Source organism: Durio zibethinus, chromosome 23, assembly GCF_047325235.1.
Source record: "Durio zibethinus cultivar Kanyao isolate XHJ-2024 chromosome 23, ASM4732523v1, whole genome shotgun sequence".
NCBI lineage: Eukaryota > Viridiplantae > Streptophyta > Magnoliopsida > Malvales > Malvaceae > Durio > Durio zibethinus.
In genome coordinates, this window is record NC_143184.1 from 14,919,279 (window position 1) to 14,936,698 (window position 17,420).

The 17,420-nt window shown below is 51.4% G+C and overlaps 2 non-coding genes and 2 pseudogenes across 2 annotated transcripts; all 4 read right to left on the minus strand.

The window, feature by feature from the left end:
• Positions 1 to 280: 280 nt before the first annotated feature.
• LOC149512298 (18S ribosomal RNA) lies at positions 281 to 2,088 on the minus strand. Its single transcript, XR_016332902.1, has one exon. It is a non-coding gene; the product is annotated as an 18S ribosomal RNA (ribosomal RNA).
• A 3,879-nt stretch (positions 2,089 to 5,967) lies between these two features.
• LOC149512299 (25S ribosomal RNA) lies at positions 5,968 to 8,666 on the minus strand (annotated as a pseudogene).
• A 239-nt stretch (positions 8,667 to 8,905) lies between these two features.
• On the minus strand, positions 8,906 to 9,061 carry LOC149512300 (5.8S ribosomal RNA). The gene has a single exon (XR_016332971.1). It is a non-coding gene; the product is annotated as a 5.8S ribosomal RNA (ribosomal RNA).
• Positions 9,062 to 9,356: 295 nt separating this feature from the next.
• Positions 9,357 to 11,108, minus strand: LOC149512301 (18S ribosomal RNA; annotated as a pseudogene).
• Positions 11,109 to 17,420: the final 6,312 nt, after the last annotated feature.

The window sequence follows — 17,420 nt, forward strand, 5'->3', positions numbered from 1 at the left end:
TGACAAAAGGAGTCATGACGCCACCCGGGCATGCACCGTAGACGGGATGGTGACGGTGCGTGCACTCCATTTTCGTTTCGATTCCTTGGCGCGATTCGCATCGGGGTTTGTTATTCGATGGTGGGCGAGATGACGCCGATCGTTCCACCTGCCCCGTAGGGGGGATGAAGCGACCGTCGCACCCTTCCGGGGTTGAAAGGGGCTCGGGGCGCGGGGGCACCCTCGCCCCCTCGATGTTTTGTTAACCTGTCCACGGGTCGTCCGTCGAGCAGGGTTTCAAAAATGATCCTTCCGCAGGGTCACCTACGGAAACCTTGTTACGACTTTCCCTTCCTCTAAATGATAAGGTTCAGTGGACTTCTCGCAACGTCGGGGGTGACGGACCATTCATGTCGCCGCGATCCAAACACTTCATCGGACCATTCAATTGTAAGAGTGATGGGCGGTGTGCACAAAGGGCAGGGACGTAGTCAACGCGAGCTGATGACTCATGCTTATTAGGAATTCCTCGTTGAAGACCAACAATTGCAATGATCTATCCCCATCACGATGAAATTTCAAAGATTACCTAGGCCTGTCGGCCAAGGCTATAGACTCATTGAATGCATCATTGTAGCGTGCGTGTGGCCCAGAACATCTAAGGGCATCACAGACCTATTATTGCCTCAATCTTCCTTGGCCTAAGCGGCCATAGTCCCTCTAAAAAGCTAGCCACGAAAGACCACCTCCACGTAGCTAGTTAGCAGGCTGAGGTCACGTTCGTTAACGAAATTAACCAGACAAATCTCTCCACCAACTAAGAACGGCCATGCACCACCACCCATAGAATCAAGAAAGAGCTCTCAGTCTGTCAATCTTTACTATGTTTGGACCTGGTAAGTTTCCCCGTGTTGAGTCAAATTAAGTCGCAGGCTCCACTCCTGGTGGTGCCCTTCCGTCAATTCCTGTAAGTTTCAACCTTGTGACCATATTCCCCCCAGAACCCAAAGATTTTGATTTCTCATAAGGTGTCGACGGAGTCCTAAAAGTAACATCCGTCGATCCCTGGTCAACATCGTTTATGGTTGAGACTAAGACGGTATCTGATCGTCTTCGAGCCCTCAACTTTCATTCTTGATTAATGAAAACATCCTTGGCAAATGCTTTCGTAGTTGTTCATCTTTCATAAATCCAAGAATTTCACTTCTGACTATGAAATATGAATGCCCCCGACTATCCCTGTTAATCATTACTCCGATCCCGAAAGCCAACACAATAAGACCAAAATCCTATGATGTTATCCCATGCTAATGTATACAAGCGTAGGCCTACTTTCAGCACTCTAATTTCTTCAAAGTAATAGTGCTGGAGGAACGACCCGGGCAATTAAGTCTAAGAGTGCATCATCGGCAGTAGGGATGAGTAGACCGGTTTCTCATCGTGAGACGGACCGGATGACCCAACCCTAGTTTCAACTACGAGCTTTTTAACTGCAACAACTTAAATATATGTTATTGGAGCTGGAATTACCGTGGCTGCTGGCACCAGACTTGCCCTCCAATGGATCTTCGTTAAGGGATTTAGATTGTACTCATTCCAAGTACCAGACTCATAGAGCCCGATATTGTTATTTATTGTCACTACCTCCCCGTGTCAGGATTGGGTAATTTGCGCGCCTACTGCCTTCCTTTGATGTGGTAGTCGTTTCTGAGGCTTCCTCTCCAGAATTGAACCCTAACTCTCTGTCACCTGTCACCACCATAGTAGGCCACTATCCTACCATTGAAAGTTGATAGGGCAGAAATTTGAATGATGCATCACCAGCACAAAGGCCGTGCAATCCATCGAGTTATCATGAATCATTAAAGCAAAGGGCATAGCCCGCGTCAACCCTTTATCTAATAAATGCATCCCTTCTAGAAGTCGAGGTTTGTTGCACGTATTAGCTCTAGAATTACTACGATTATCCGAGTAGTAGATACCATCAAATGAACTATAATTGATTTAATGAGCCATTCGCAGTTTCACAGTCTAAATTAGTTCATACTTACACATGCATGGCTTAATCTTTGAGACAAGCATATGACTGCTGGTAGGATCAACCAGGTAGCATTCCTTTGGGACGTTGGCACCACATGGGCCTCGACGCACCGACCGAGTGGCAGAGAGAGCCCGACGTGGAGCACAAGCATCGTGCGTATCGAGCACGTAAAATGCGTAGCGTCGGATGAACGGGGGCCGATAGCCCGCGCTCGCTAAATGTTTCTCATCTGAGAGCACGATCGAACGCCGGTGCACCAATGCGGCCACGGAGGATTGGGTGGCACGCTTGGGACACCGGCCACAATTGACGTCCGACCCGTGGCCCCTTGGGACACGAGACGGATGAGGGATGGCGAGACATTCGGTTTCCATTGATTCAGGTATGCAACATAGGATCCCAATCGTGCCCCCTGGGTATGACGATCGCATGGGGGGAGATTGAAGAGGATGACGGGTCGACAGTTCGATGCATCAAGCATGGAGCCTGCCAACACGCACAACCATAGCACCACTTATATACCCATTGTGTACAAGTAGCAGCATCCATGCGCATCAGTCCACAACCACCCACCCGATCGATTACTCGATGAACGAGTGGAGGAAACGATGTGCGAGGCCACGCCACAAATGCTTGGCACGAGAAAAACACACGAGACTGCCCCTACCATCAGACAGGCAACAACAAAGCGACACCACCAATGCTTAGCTCGACCGAGACCGCACGCGCGAGCTTCACTGACACCACCCCAGGGGGACGTTGCCCGATTCAAGGACTTGTTCCTGGGGTCTCGGGTAGCGTCGACTGTGTGCACGGCCTCGTCGAGGCCTACTCATTTTTGTGGTCAATGAGAAGGTATCGCGAGACCGTTAAATACTGAGAGACCTGGCCGGGCCAAGCCCGTAATCGTGACTTTTGCTGGCACCACCCCATAGAGTCGTTGCTTGATTCAAGGACTTGGTCTGGGGTTTAGGGCAGCATCCACCACGTGCACGGGCTCGAGCTCAACTCCTTTTTTTTGCATGCACGCTAATCGATCGAGGCCATGGGCACCTTTCGGTCACCGAAGCAACCAGTCGTCGGATAAATGGTCGAAAGGCATGCGCGCCCTGTATTTCGCTCGAGGGACGTTACCCTGGGTGTACGCAATGGGAGGCCCATCACGCACACCTACTCCCCCCGTAGGAAGGGAGAGGGGATGCCGGACCACCACCCCCTAAAGAGCATTAGAGATTTTACAGATATGCTATCGGTAGACATTAAAGTGTCTGAAACAGGGACACTTTTTCCAAATAGGCATATCCTGTATCGAGGGTGAGTAGGTGCCGATGGTGGTTGGGGCATGTGCCCACATCAAGGGCCAGCACGTGCCGATGATGGTCGATGCGACTGTCTGCACCAAGGGCCAGCGTGTGCCGATGGTGGTTGAGGCAACCGCCCACACCAGATCGAGGCATGTGCCCACACCAAGGCTCGGCATGTGTCAATGGTGTTTGAGGTAGCCACCTGCACCAAGGCCTGGCATGTGCTGATGGTGTTCGACGTAGCTGCCCGCATCAGGGGCCATCTTCTATCGATGGTGGTCGAGGCAAGAGCCTTCACCAAGGGCCAGCTTATGTCGATGGTGCTCGAGGCAACCGCCCGCACCAAGGGCCATCTTCTGTTGATGGTGGTCGAGGTAACCGCCCACACCAAGGCCCAGCACATGCCAATGGTGTTCGAGGCAACCGCTGGCACCAGGGGCCAGCATGTGCCGATGGTGTTCAAGGCAATCGCCCGCACCATGGGCCATCTTCTGCCGATGGTGGTCGAGGCAAGAGCCCGTACCAAGGGCTGGCTTATGCCAATGGTGTTCGAGGCAACCGCTCGCACCAAGGCTTGGCATGTACCGATGGTGGTCGAGGCAACCGCCCATACCACGACCCAGCATGTGCCAATGGTGTTCGATGCAACCGCCCTCACCAGGGGCCATCTTGTGCCGATGGTGATCGAGGCAACCATTCACACCAGGGCCCAACTTATGCCGATGGCGGTCGAGGCAAGTGCTCGTACCAAAGGGCAGCTTGTACCGATGATGGTCGATGCATGTGTAATCACCATGCACCATCATGTGCCATTGATGGTCGAGGCCTTGGCCGAAGTTCAATTTTGAGCCACGGTGCACATGCTGGGCTCGGGCATGTGCTGGTGCCACATTTTTTTTGCTTGGGGCACCATCATCGGAGCATCACCGGAGCATCATCGAAGAACCTAACCAACGGCATTGGAGGTTCCGACGATTGGGGGGGCCGGGGGGTGTGCGCGCATGATGTGCGATGGGTGCTGGTACTTGGCCCTTATATTGGCCCTCTATCCCTTATCAAACCTTGAAAACTCACACCCCCTTGAAGAACATTTGAGATTTTATTGGTTTGCTGCTAGTAGCCATTAAAGTGTTCGAAATAGGAACACTTTTTTCAAACGGTCACAAAATCTTCTCCACTTCGATTTTTTAGCTGAATTTTTTTATGCATGCCAACAAAAATACAAGGATCATGTCTACCAAATTTGGGGCCAAAACTCTTAAAAAAATTTTAAAAAATCTTGAACCGTAAAAAGTTTCAAAAATTATGAAAAATAAAAAACGGGTCGTCTTGCCACGAAACTTCACATGAAGGCTTAGGGGACCATTGCATGAATTTACAAGCCATAAAAATGGCATTGGCATGGCAGAAATATGAAGATGTGTCTGAACCCACCTATCACCCGATCGATCCACGACTTGCGCATCCCACCTCTCTGGCTGGCGTAGTGCTCGTCCGCTCGTTTTGTGGGTTGACTTAGGCATACAGAGTTCATTCCCAATCTAAGATTGGATCGGATCGAGGGTTACGGTAGTAGGACCCATAGCGGGATCGACAGCACGTAGAAAAGGATTAGGTCGATCTTCGGCTTGCACATTCTGCCTCTTTGGTCGGCTGAGTGCCCGCAAGCTCGTTTCGTGGGTTGACTTAGGCATATGGAGTTCATCCCCAGTCTAAGCAAGTCTCGTTCATTCCCAGTATAAGATCAGACCGGACCGAGGGTTGCGACAACAGGACCAGTAATAGGATCGACAGCATGCAGGGGGGACCGGGCCGATCCCTGACTTGCGCATTCTACCTTTTCGTCTGGTTGAGCACCCGCATGCTCGTTTCATGGGTTGGCTTAGGCATACAGAGTTCATTCCATGTCTAAGCCCCAGCAGGACCGACAGCGGGATCGACACCTCGCAGAGGGGGACTGGGCCGATCCTCGGCTTACGCATTATGCCTCTTCGATTTGCTCAGCGCCCGTACGCTCGTTTCGTGGGTTGACTTAGGCATACAGAGTTCATTCCCAATCTAAGCATATGGAGTTCATTCTCAGTCTAAGATTGAACCGACAACGGGATCAGCAACAGCACGCAGAGGGGGATCGGGCTGATCCTCGACTTGTGCATCCTGCCTCTCCGACCGACTGAGCGCCCGTACACTCGTTTCATGGGTTGGCTTAGGCATGCGAAGTTCATTCCCAATCTAAGCCCCAACTAGACCAAGGGACTCGCAGTGGGATTGATAGCCCGTAAAAGGGGGGTCGAGCTGATCCTCAGCTTGTGCATTCTGACTCTCTGGTCGACTGAGCGCTCACATGATCGTTTCATGGGTTGACTTAGGCATACGCAGTGCATTCTCGGTCTCGACCAACCAAGGGTCAGAGGCTATCGACGGCTTTTGGGGCAACAATCGAGGGAGACCAGCAGTGGGATCCTTGGTCGGCTCGTGCATCCCACCCCCAGCGGTCGATTCGGTGCCCGCACGCTCGTTTGGGTGGCCGATCGGGGTGAGCAGAGTTCGTTCTCGATCGGGATTGGGGGATGGGGGGCTTCAGGTCACACCCAACCCCGAAGGGGGGCGGCGTGAAAAAAAGGAAGGTCGGTGGGGGGAGGGACGAATCGAAGTGACAAAGGGCTGAATCTCAGTGGATCATGGCAGCAAGGCCACTCTGCCACTTACAATACCCCGTCGCGTATTTAAGTCGTCTGTAAAGGATTCCACCCACCGTTCGATAGGAATTGAGCTCCGAAAAGGCCCGCGTGGCTCGTCCGCCGCAGGGGCTGCACCTACAACATGTGCCATTGGGGGCCATGGGCCCCTACTGCAGGTCGACAATCGGGCGGTGGGCACGTGCGTCTCTTCTAGCTCGGATTCTAACTTAGAGGAGTTCAGTCATAATCCAGTGCATGGTAGCTTTGCGCCACTGGCTTTTCAACCAAGCGCGATGACCAATTGTGCGAATCAATGGTTCTTCTCGTACTAGGTTGAATTACTATCGTGACGCCGCCATTAGTAGGGTAAAACAACCTGTCTCACGATGGTCTAAACCCAGCTCACGTTCCCTATTGGTGGGTGAACAATCCAACACTTGGTGAATTTTGCTTCACAATGATAGAAAGAGCCGACATCGAAGGATCAAAAAGCAACGTCGCTATGAACCCTTGGCTGCCACAAGCCAGTTATCCCTGTGGTAACTTTTCTAACACCTCTAGCTTCAAATCCCGAAGGTCTAAAGGATCGATAGGCCACGCTTTCATGGTTCGTATTCGTACTGGAAATCAAAATCAAATGAGCTTTTACCCTTTTGTTCCAATGAGATTTTTGTTCTCGTTGAGCTCATCTTAGGACACCTGCGTTATCTTTTAACAGATGTGTTGCCCTAGCCAAACTCTCTACCTGACAATGTCTTCCACCCGAATTGATCGACTGAGGCCGGCCTTGGGTCAAAAAGAAGGGGTCATACCTCACCTCCAATTCATGGAATAAGTAAAATAACGTTAAAAGTAGAAGTATTTCAATTTCGCTCGGGGGCTCCCTCTTATCCTACACTTTTCAAGTCATTTCACAAAGTCGGGCTAGAGTCAAGCTCAACAGGGTCTTCTTTCCCCGCTGATTTCGTCAAGCCCGTTCCCTTGGCTATGGTTTCATTGGATAGTAGACAGGGACAATGGGAATCTCGTTAATCCATTCATGCGTGTCACTAATTAGATGATGAGGCATTTGGCTACCTTAAGAGAGTCATAGTTACTCCTGCCATTTACCCGCGCTTGGTTGAATTTCTTCACTTTGACATTCAAAGCACTGGGCAGAAATCACATTACGTGAGCATTCGCAGGGACCATCGCAATGCTTTGTTTTAATTAAATAGTTAGATTCCCCTTATCTATACCAGTTCTAAGTCGACTGCTAGTCACCCGGGGAAGGCCCTTGAAGGAGTCGTTCCCAGTCCGTCCCCCGATCGACACGTGGTGATCGCTCTCATCGTGAGAGTAGCTTGAGCAGTGCACCAGTAGCCAACGGGTTCGGGACTAGGATCCCCGTGCCCAACCCTCAGAGCCAATCTTTTTCTCGAGGTTACGGATCCATTTTACTGACTTTTTTTACCTATATTATTCCATCGACCAGAGGCTGTTCACCTTGGAGACCTAATGAGGTTATGAGTATGACCGGGTGCAGACGGCACTCGGTCCTCTGGATTTTCAAGGGCCGTCGGGGGTGCACCAAACACCACGTGACGTGCGGTGCTCTTTCGATCGTTGAACCTTACCTCCGACTGAGCCCTTTCCAGGGTGGGCGAGCTGTTAAACAGAAAAGATAACTCTTCCCGAGGCTCCCATTGACGTCTTCGGACTCCCTAACATTATCGTCAGCTGCCGTATCTTGGTTCAAGAATTTTAACCCGATTCCCTTTTGAAGCTCGCGCAAGACGCGCTGTCAGATGGGTTTCCCTCATCTCTTAGGATCGACTAACCCATGTGCAAGTGCCGTTCACATGGAACTTTTCCCCTCTTCGGCCTTCAAAGTTCTCATTTGAATATTTGCTACTACCACCAAGATTTGCACCGACGGTCACTCCGTCCGGGCTCGTGGCTCGGGTTTTACGATGATTACCACCCCCTCCTACTCATCAAGGCTTGGCTCTTGCCCCGACGATTGGGTATAGGTCACGCGCTTAAGTGCCATCCATTTTCGGGTTTAGTTGATTCGATAGGTGAGTTGTTACACACTGCTTAGCAGATTTTGACTTCCATAACCACCGTCCTGCTGTCTTAATCGATCGACACCCTTTGTGGGTTCTGGGTGACCCACGTCGGTCCATGCCCCAAGTCTATCGATAGATCAGCTCTCGTCGTTCCACATCCGACCGGGGTGCATCGTCGGCCCCCATCCGCTTCCTTCTTGATAATTTCAAGCACTCTTTGACTCTCTTTTCAAAGTCCTTTTCATCTTTCCCTCACGGTACTTGTTCGCTATCGGTTTCCCGCCCATATTCAACCTTCGACAAAATTTACCACCCGATTGGGGCTACATTCCCAAACAACCCGACTCACGGACAGCACCTCATGGTGCTACGGGGTCCGAGCACAATGGAGCTCTCACTCTCTCTGGCACCCCTTTCTAGGGGACTTAGGCCCAGTTCATCGCTAAAGATGCTTTTCTAGACTACAATTCGGAGGTCGGGGGTACCCCGATTCTCAAGCTGGGCTCTTCCCGATTCGCTCGCCCTTACTAGAGGAATCCTGGTAAGTTTTTTTTCCTCTGCTTATTGATATGCTTAAACTCAACGGGTGATCCCGCCTGACCTGGGGTCACGACGTGAGCATCGACCGAGCGATGCAGGGGGTCTGAAGGGGTTTGGGTGGACAACAAGCGCGCATCACCAGGGACGAGGCACGTCGAGAGCTCTACCACCGACGGTCGTAGTACTGTCATTATCGGGGACTCGCTTTTGGGCCAACCATGACCCACAAGATCGCGGGAGGCCATCTTCCGCCTGCCCCCTTCCCCTGGAGCCTGAAGAGCAAGGGGTCGGAGGAGGGGCGACGGTGCATGACACCCAGGCAAAGGTGCCCTCGGCCTAATGGCTTGGGGTGCAACTTGCGTTCAAAGACTCAATGGTTCACGGGATTCTGCAATTCACACCAAGTATCACATTTCACTACGTTCTTCATCGATGCGAGAGCCAAGATATCCGTTATCGAGAGTCATTTCATTTTTTCACAACAAAAAGAGTCGCGGCATCGCCCCCGCATGCACTACGGACGGGATGGTGACGGTGCACGCGCTTCATTTTTGTTTTGGTTCCTTGGCGCGATTCACGTCGGGGGTTCATTGCTTGATGGTGGGCGAGATGACGTCGATCGTTCTGTCTGGCCCATAGGGGGGATGAAGTGACCGTCACACCCTCTCGGGGTCAGAGGGGGCTTAGGCCGCGGGGGCACCATCGCTCCCTCGGTGTTTCATTAACGCGTCCGCGGATCGTCCGTCGAGCGGGGTTTCAACAATGATCCTTTCATAGGTTCACCTACGAAAACCTTGTTACGACTTCTCCTTCCTCTAAATGATAAGGTTTAGTGGAATTCTCACGACATCACGGGCAGCAGAGCGTCCATGTCGTCACGATTCGAACACTTCACCGGACCATTCAATCCGTAGGAGCGACGGGCGGTGTGTACAAAGGGTAGGGATGTAGTCAACGTGAGCTGATGACTCACGCTTACTAGGAATTCCTCGTTGAAGACCAACAATTGCAATGATCTATCCCCATCATGATGAAATTAAAAAGATTACCCGGGCCTGTCGGCCAAGGCTATAGACTCGTTGAATACATCAGTGTAGCGCGTGTGTGGCCCAAAACATCTAAGGGCATCACAGACCTTTTATTACCTCAAACTTCCTTAGCCTAAGCGGCCATAGTCCCTCTAAGAAGCTAGCCACGAAGGATCACCTCCGCGTAGCTAGTTAGTAGGTTGAGGTCTCGTTTGTTAATGGAATTAACTAGACAAATCGCTCCACCAACTAAGAACGACCATGCACCACCACCCATAGAATCAAGAAAGAGCTCTTAGTCTGTCAATCCTTACTATGTCTGGACCTGGTAAGTTTCCCCATGTTGAGTCAAATTAAGTCACAAGCTCCACTCCTGGTGGTGCCCTTCCATCAATTCCTTTAAGTTTCAACCTTGCGACCATACTACCCCCGAAACCCAAAGACTTTGATTTTTCATAAGGTGCTGGTGAAGTCCTAAAAGTAACATCCATCGATCCCTGGTCGGCATCATTTATGGTTGACACTAGGATGGTATCTGATCATCTTCGAGCCCCCAACTTTCGTCTTGATTAATGAAAACATCCTTAGTAAATGCTTTCACAGTTGTTCGTCTTTCATAAATCCAAGAATTTCACCTCTGACTATGAAATACGAATGCCCCTGACTGTCCCTGTTAATCATTACTCCGATCCCGAAGGCCAACACAATAGGACCGAAATCTTATGATGTTATCCCATGCTAATGTATACAAGCGTAGGCCTGCTTTAAGTTCAGGAGCGCATCGTCGATAGTAGGGACGAGTAGATCGGTGCTCATCGTGAGGTAGACCGAACGACCCAACCCTAGTTCTAACTACGAGCTTTTTAACTACAACAACTTAAATATACGTTATTGGAGCTGGAATTACCACGACTGCTGGCACTAGACTTGCCCTCCAATGGATCCTCGTTAAGGGATTTAGATTGTACTCATTCCAATTACTAGACTCATAGAGCCCGATATTGTTATTTATTGTCACTACCTCCCCATGTCAGGATTGGGTAATTTGTGCTCTTACTGCCTTCCTTGGATGTGGTAGCCGTTTCTCAGGCTCTCTCTCCGAAATTGAACCCTAATTCTCTGTCACTTGTCACCACCATAGTAGGCCACTATCCTACCATCGAAAGTTGATAGGGCAAAAATTTGAATGATGCATCACCGGCACAAAGGCCGTGCGATCCTTCGAGTTATCATGAATCATCAAAGCAACGGGCATAGCCCGCATCGACCTTTTATCTAATAAATACATCCCTTCCAAAGTCGAGGTTTGTGCACATATTAGCTCTAGAATTACTACGATTATTCGAGTAGTAGATACCATCAAACAAACTATAACTGATTTAATGAGCCATTCGCAGTTTCACAGTCTGAATTAGTTCATACCTACACATGCATGGCTTAATCTTTGAGACAAGCATATGACTACTGGTAGGATCAACCAGGTAGCATTCCTTCAGGACGTTGGCACCGCGTGGGCCTCAATGCACCGACCGAGCGGCGGAGAGAGCCTGACACAGAGCGCTAACATCATGCGTGTCGAGCACGTAAAATGCGTAGCATCGGACAAACGAGGGCCGAGAGCCCCCGCCTGTTAAACATTTCTCATCCGAGAGCACGATCGAACACCAGTGCACCAATGCGCCCATGGAGGATTGGGTGGCATGCTTGGGACACCGGCCACGATTAATGTCCAACCCGTGGCCCCTCGAGACACGAGACGAATGAGGGATGGTGAGACATTCGGTTTCCATCTATTCAGGTATGCAACATAGGATCCCGATCGCGCCCCCTGGGTATGACGACCTCATGGGGGGAGATTGAAAAGGATGACGGATTGACAGTTCGATGCATCGAGCAAGGAGCCTGCCAACACGCACAACCATAGCACCACTCATATACTCATTGCGTACAAGTGGCATCATCCACGTGCGTCAGTCCACAACCCACCCGATCGATTACTCGACGAACGAGCGGAGGAAATGATGTGCGAAGCCATGCCACAACCACTTGGCACGAGAAAAACACGAGCAAGGGCCACGAGACTGCCCCTGCCATCCGACAGGCAACAACAAAGTGACACCACCAATGCTTGGCTCAACCGGGACCGCACGAGTGAGCTCCACTGACACCACCCCAGGGGGACGTTGCCCGATTCAGGGACTTGTTCCTGGGGTCTCGGGTAGCATCGACTGCGTGCACGGCCTCGTTGAGGCCTAGGCATTTTTATGGTCGATGAGAAGGGATCGTGAGACCGTTAAATACCGAGAGACCTAGCCGGGCCAAGCCCACAATCGTGGTTTCTGCTTGCACCACCCCAGGGAGCCGTTGCTCGATTCAAAGACTTGGTCTGGGGTCTAGGGCAGCATCCACCGCGTGCATGGGCTCGAGCTCAGCTTCCCTTTTTTGCATACACGCCAATCGGTCGAGGCCATGGGCGTCTGCCGGTCACCGGAGCAACCAATCATCGAAAAAAATGGTCGAAAGGCATGCACGCCCTGTATTTCGCTCAAGGAGCGTTACCCTGGGTGTACGCAATGGGAGGCCCATCACGCACACCTACTCACCCCGTAGGAGGGGGAGAGGGGATGCTGGACCACCACCCCCTAAAGAGCATTAGAGATTTTATAGGTATGCTACCAGTAGATGTTAAAGTGTCTGAAACGGGGACACTTTTTCCAAACAGGCATATCCTGCATCGAGGGTGAGCAGGTGCTGATGGTGGTTGGGGCATGTGCCTGTACCAAGGGCTAGCGCATGCCGATGGTGGTCAATGCAACTGCCCGTACCAAGCCCAGCGTGTGCCGATAGTGGTCGAGGCAATCGCCCGTACCAGATCGAGGTAAGTGCCCACACCGACGCCCAGCATGTGCCGATGGTGGTCGAGGCAAGAGCCCGTACTAAGGGCCAACTTATGTCGATGGTGCTCGAGGCAACCGCCCGTACCAAGGGCCATCTTTTATCGATGGTGGTTGAGGCAACCACCCGCACCAAGGCCCAGCATGTGTCGATGGTGTTCGAGGCAACCGCCCGCACCAGAGGCCATCTTCTGCCGATGGTGGTCAAGGCAATAGCCCGTACCAAGGGCCATCTTCTGCCGATGGTGGTCGAGGCAAGAGCCCGCACCAAGGGTCAGCTTGTGCCGATGGTGTTCGAGGCAACCGCCCGCACCAAGGCTCAACATGCGTCGATGGTGGTCGAGGCAACCGCTCGCACCACGGCCCAGCATGTGTCGATGGTGTTCGATACAATCGCTCGTACCAGGGGTCATCTTATGTTGATGGAGATCGAGGTAACCATCCGCACCAGGGCCTAGCTTATGCCGATGGTGGTCGAGGCAAGTGCCTGTACCAAAGGGCAGCTTGTACCGATGATGGTCGATGCATGTGCCATCATGTGCCATTGATGGTCGAGGCCTTGGCCGAAGTTTGATTTTGAGCCATGGTGCACATGCTGGGCTTGGGCATGTGCTGTGCCACATTTTTTTCGCCCGAGGCACCATCGTCGGAGTATCGTCGGAGAACTTAGTCGGCGACATTGGGGGTTCCGACGATTGGGGGGTCGGGGGGGTGCACACATGATGTGCGATGGGTGCTGGTACTTGGCCCTTATATTGGCCCTCGATCCCTCATCAAACCTCGAGAACTCACACCCTCTTGAAGAGCATTTGAGATTTTATAGGTTTGCTGCCAGTAGCCATTAAAGTATCTGAAATGGGGACACTTTTTCAAACGGTCCCAAAATCTTCTCAATTTCGATTTTCTAGCAAAATTTTTTTATGCATGCCAACAAAAATACAAGGATTATGTCTACCAAATTTGGGGCCAAAACTCCTTCTAAAAAAATTTTAAAAAATCTCAAACCACAAAAAGTTTCGAAAATCATGAAAAATAGAAAACGGGTCCTCTTGCCAAGAAACTTCACATGAAGGCTTAGGGGACCATTGTATGAATTACAAGACAGAAAAATGGCATTGGCACAGTAGAAATATGAAGATGTGCTTGAACCCACCTATCACCCGATCGATCCACGGCTTGCGCATCCCACCTCTCTTACCGGCGTAGTGCCCGTCCGCTCGTTTCATGGGTTGGCTTAGGCATACGGAGTTCATTCCCAGTCTAAGATCAGATCGAATCAAGGGTAGCAACAGCAGGACCTACAACGGGATAGGCAGTACGTAGAAGGGGACCGAATCGATCTCTGGCTTGCACATTCTGCCTCTCTGGTCGGCTGAGCGCCCGTACACACATTTTATGGGTTGACTTAGGCATACGGAGTTCATCCCCAGTCTAAGCAAGTCTCGTTCATTCCAAATCTAAGATCGGACCAGATCGAAGGTTGCGATAGCAGGACCAGCAGTGGGATCGACAGCAGGCAGAGGGGGATCAGACTGATCCCCGACTTGCACATTCTACCTCTCCGACCGATTGAGCACCCGCACGCTCATTTTGTGGGTTGGCTTAGGCATACGGAGTTCATTTCATGTCTAAGCCCCAGCCGGACCGAGGGTTGTGGCAGCGAGACCGACAGCGAGATCAGCAGCACACAGAGGGGGACCGGGTCGATCCCTGACTTACGCATTATGCCTCTTCGACCAGCTCAATGCCTCTACGCTCGTTTTGTGGGTTGACTTAGGCATACGGAGTTCATTCCCAGTCTAAGATCGGACCGACAGCGGGATCGGTAGCAGCACGCAGAGGGGGACCGGGTCAATCCTTGGCTTACGCATCTTGCCTCTCTGACTGGTTGAACGCCCGCACGTTCGTTTCGTAGGTTGACATAAGCATGCGAAGTTCATTCTCGGTCTACGCCCCAACTGGACCGAGGGACCATTAGCGGGATTGGCAGCATGCAGAGGGGGCTGGGTTGATCCTCAGCTTGCGCATTCTGGCTCTCTTGCCTACTGAGCGCCCGCACATTCGTTTCATGATTTGCTTAGGCATGTGTAGTGCATTCCCGATATCGACCAACTAAGGGCCAGAGGCTATCGAGAACCTATCCCTTATACTGGCCCCCTATCCCTCATCAAACCTCGAGAACTCACACCCCCTTAAAGAGCATTTGAGATTTTATAGGTTTGCTGCCCGTAGCCATTAAAGTGTCTGAAATGGGGACACTTTTTTCAAACGGTCACAAAATCTTCTTCACTTCGAGTTTTTAGCTGAGTTTTGTTGTGCAAGCCAAAAAAAAATACAAGGATCATGTCTACCAAATTTGGGGCCAAAACTCCTTGTAAAAAAATTTTAAAAAATCCCAAACAGTAAAAAGTTTCAAAAATTGTGAAAAATAGAAAACAGGTCATTTTGCCGCGAAACTTCACATGAAGGCTTAGGGGACCATTGTATGAATTTACAAGCCATAAAAATGGCATTGGCATGGCAAAAATATGAAGATGTGCCTAAACCCACCTATCACCCGATCTATCCATGGCTTGCGCATCCCGTCTCTTTGGTCAGCGTAGTGCCCGTCCGCTCGTTTGGTGGGTTGACTTAGGCATACGGAGTCCATTCCCAGTCTAAGATCAGACCGGATCAAGGGTTGTAACAGCAGGACCTGCAGCGGGATCGGCAGCACGCAGAGGGGGACTGGGTCGATCCTCAACTTTCATGTTCTGCCTGTCTGGCCGGTTGAGTGCCTGCACACTCGTTTCGTGGGTTGACTTAGGCATACAGAGTTCATCCCCAGTCTAAGCAAGTCTCGTTCATTCCCAGTCTAAGATCAGACCGGACCGAGGGTTGCGGTAGCAAGACCAGTAACAGGATCGACAGCACGCAGGGGGGGATCGAGTTGATCCCCGACTTACGCATTCTGCCTCTCCGGCCGATTGAGCGCCCACCCACTCGTTTCATGGGTTGGCTTAGGCATACGGGGTTCATTCCATGTCTAAGCCCCAGTCAGACCGAGGGTTGTGGCAGCGGGACTGGCAGCGAGATCAGCAGCATGCAGAGGTGGACCGGGCCGATCCCCGGCTTATGCATTATGCCTCTTCGACCGGCTCAGTACCAGCACGCTCCTTTCGTGGGTTGACTTAGGCTTACGGAGTTCATTCCCAATCTAAGCATACGGAGTTCATTCCCAGTCTAAGATTAGACCGGCAGCGTGATCGACAGCAGTACGTAGAGGGGGATCGAGCCGATCCTCGACTTGCGCATCCTGCCTCTCCGGTAGGCTGAACGCCCGCACGCTCATTTTGTGGGTTGACTTAGGCATGCGGAGTTCATTCCTGATCTAAGCCCCAACTGGACCGAGGGACCAGTAGCGGGATCGGTAGCACGTAGATGGGGGCCAGGCCGATCCTCAGCTTGCGCATTCTGGCTCTTCGGCCGATTGAACGCCTGCATGCTTGTTTCATGGGTTGACTTAAGTATACGTAGTGCATTCCTAGTCTCGACCAACCAAGGGCCAGAGGCTATCGAGAACCTATCCCTTATATTGGCCCCCTATCCCTCATCAAACCTCGAGAACTCACACCCCCTTAAAGAGCATTTGAGATTTTATAGGTTTGCTGCCAGTAGCCATTAAAGTGTCTGAAAATGGGGACACGTTTTTCAAACGATCACAAAATCTTTTTCACTTCGATTTTTTAGCTGAATTTTTTTGTGCATGCCAACAAAAATACAAGAATCATGTCTACCAAATTTGGGAACAAAACTATTTCTAAAAAAATTAAAAAAAATCCCAAACCGTAAAAAGTTTCAAAAATCGTGAGAAATAAAAAACGGGTCGTCTTGCCACGAAACTTCACATGAAGGCTTAGGGGACCATTGTATGAATTTACAAGCCATAAAAATGGCATTAGCATGGCAGAAATATGAAGATGTGCCTGAACCCACCTATCACCCGATCGATCCACGGCTTGCGCATCCCGCCTCGCTGGCCGGCGTAATGCCCGTCCACTCATTTCGTGGGTTGACTTAGGCATACGGAGCTCATTCCTAGTCTAAGATCGGCCCGGATCGAGGGTTGCGACAGCAGGAACCGCAGCGAGATCGACAGCACGCAGAGGGGGACCGGGCCGATCCCTGGCTTGCACGTTCTACCTCTCTTGCTGGTTGAGCACCTGCACGCTTGCTTCGTGGGTTGACTTAGGCATACGGAGTTCATCCCTAGTCTAAGCAAGTCTCATTCATTCCCAGTCTAAAATCGGATCGGACTGAGGGTTTTGACAGCAGGACCAGCAGCAGGATCGATAGCACGTAGGAGGGGACCAGACCGATCCTCGACTTGCGTATTCTGTATCTCCGACTAGTTAAGCGGCTTCACGCTCATTTCGTGGGTTGGCTTAGGCATACGGAGTTCATTGCATGTCTAAGCCCTAGTCAGACCGAGGGTTGTGGCAGCGACATCGATAGCGGGATCCACAGCACGCAGAGGGGGATCGGGTCGATCCTCGGCTTGTGCATTATGTCTCTTCAATCGGGTCAGCGCCCGCACGCTCATTTCGCGGGCTGAATTAGGCATACGGAGTTCATTCCCAATCTAAGCATACGGAGTTCATTCCTAGTCTAAGATCGGACCGACAGCGGGATCGATAGTAGCATGCAGAGAGGGATCGGACTTGCGCATCCTGCCTTTCCGACCGACTGAGCGCCCGCACGCTCATTTCGTGGGTTGGCTTAGGCATACAGAGTTCATTCCAGGTCTAAGCCCCAGTCGAACCGAGGGTTGTGGCAGTGGGACCGGTAGCGGGATCGGCAGCACGCAGAGGGGGACCGGGCCAATCCTCGACTTGTGCATTATGCTTCTCCGACCGGTTCAGC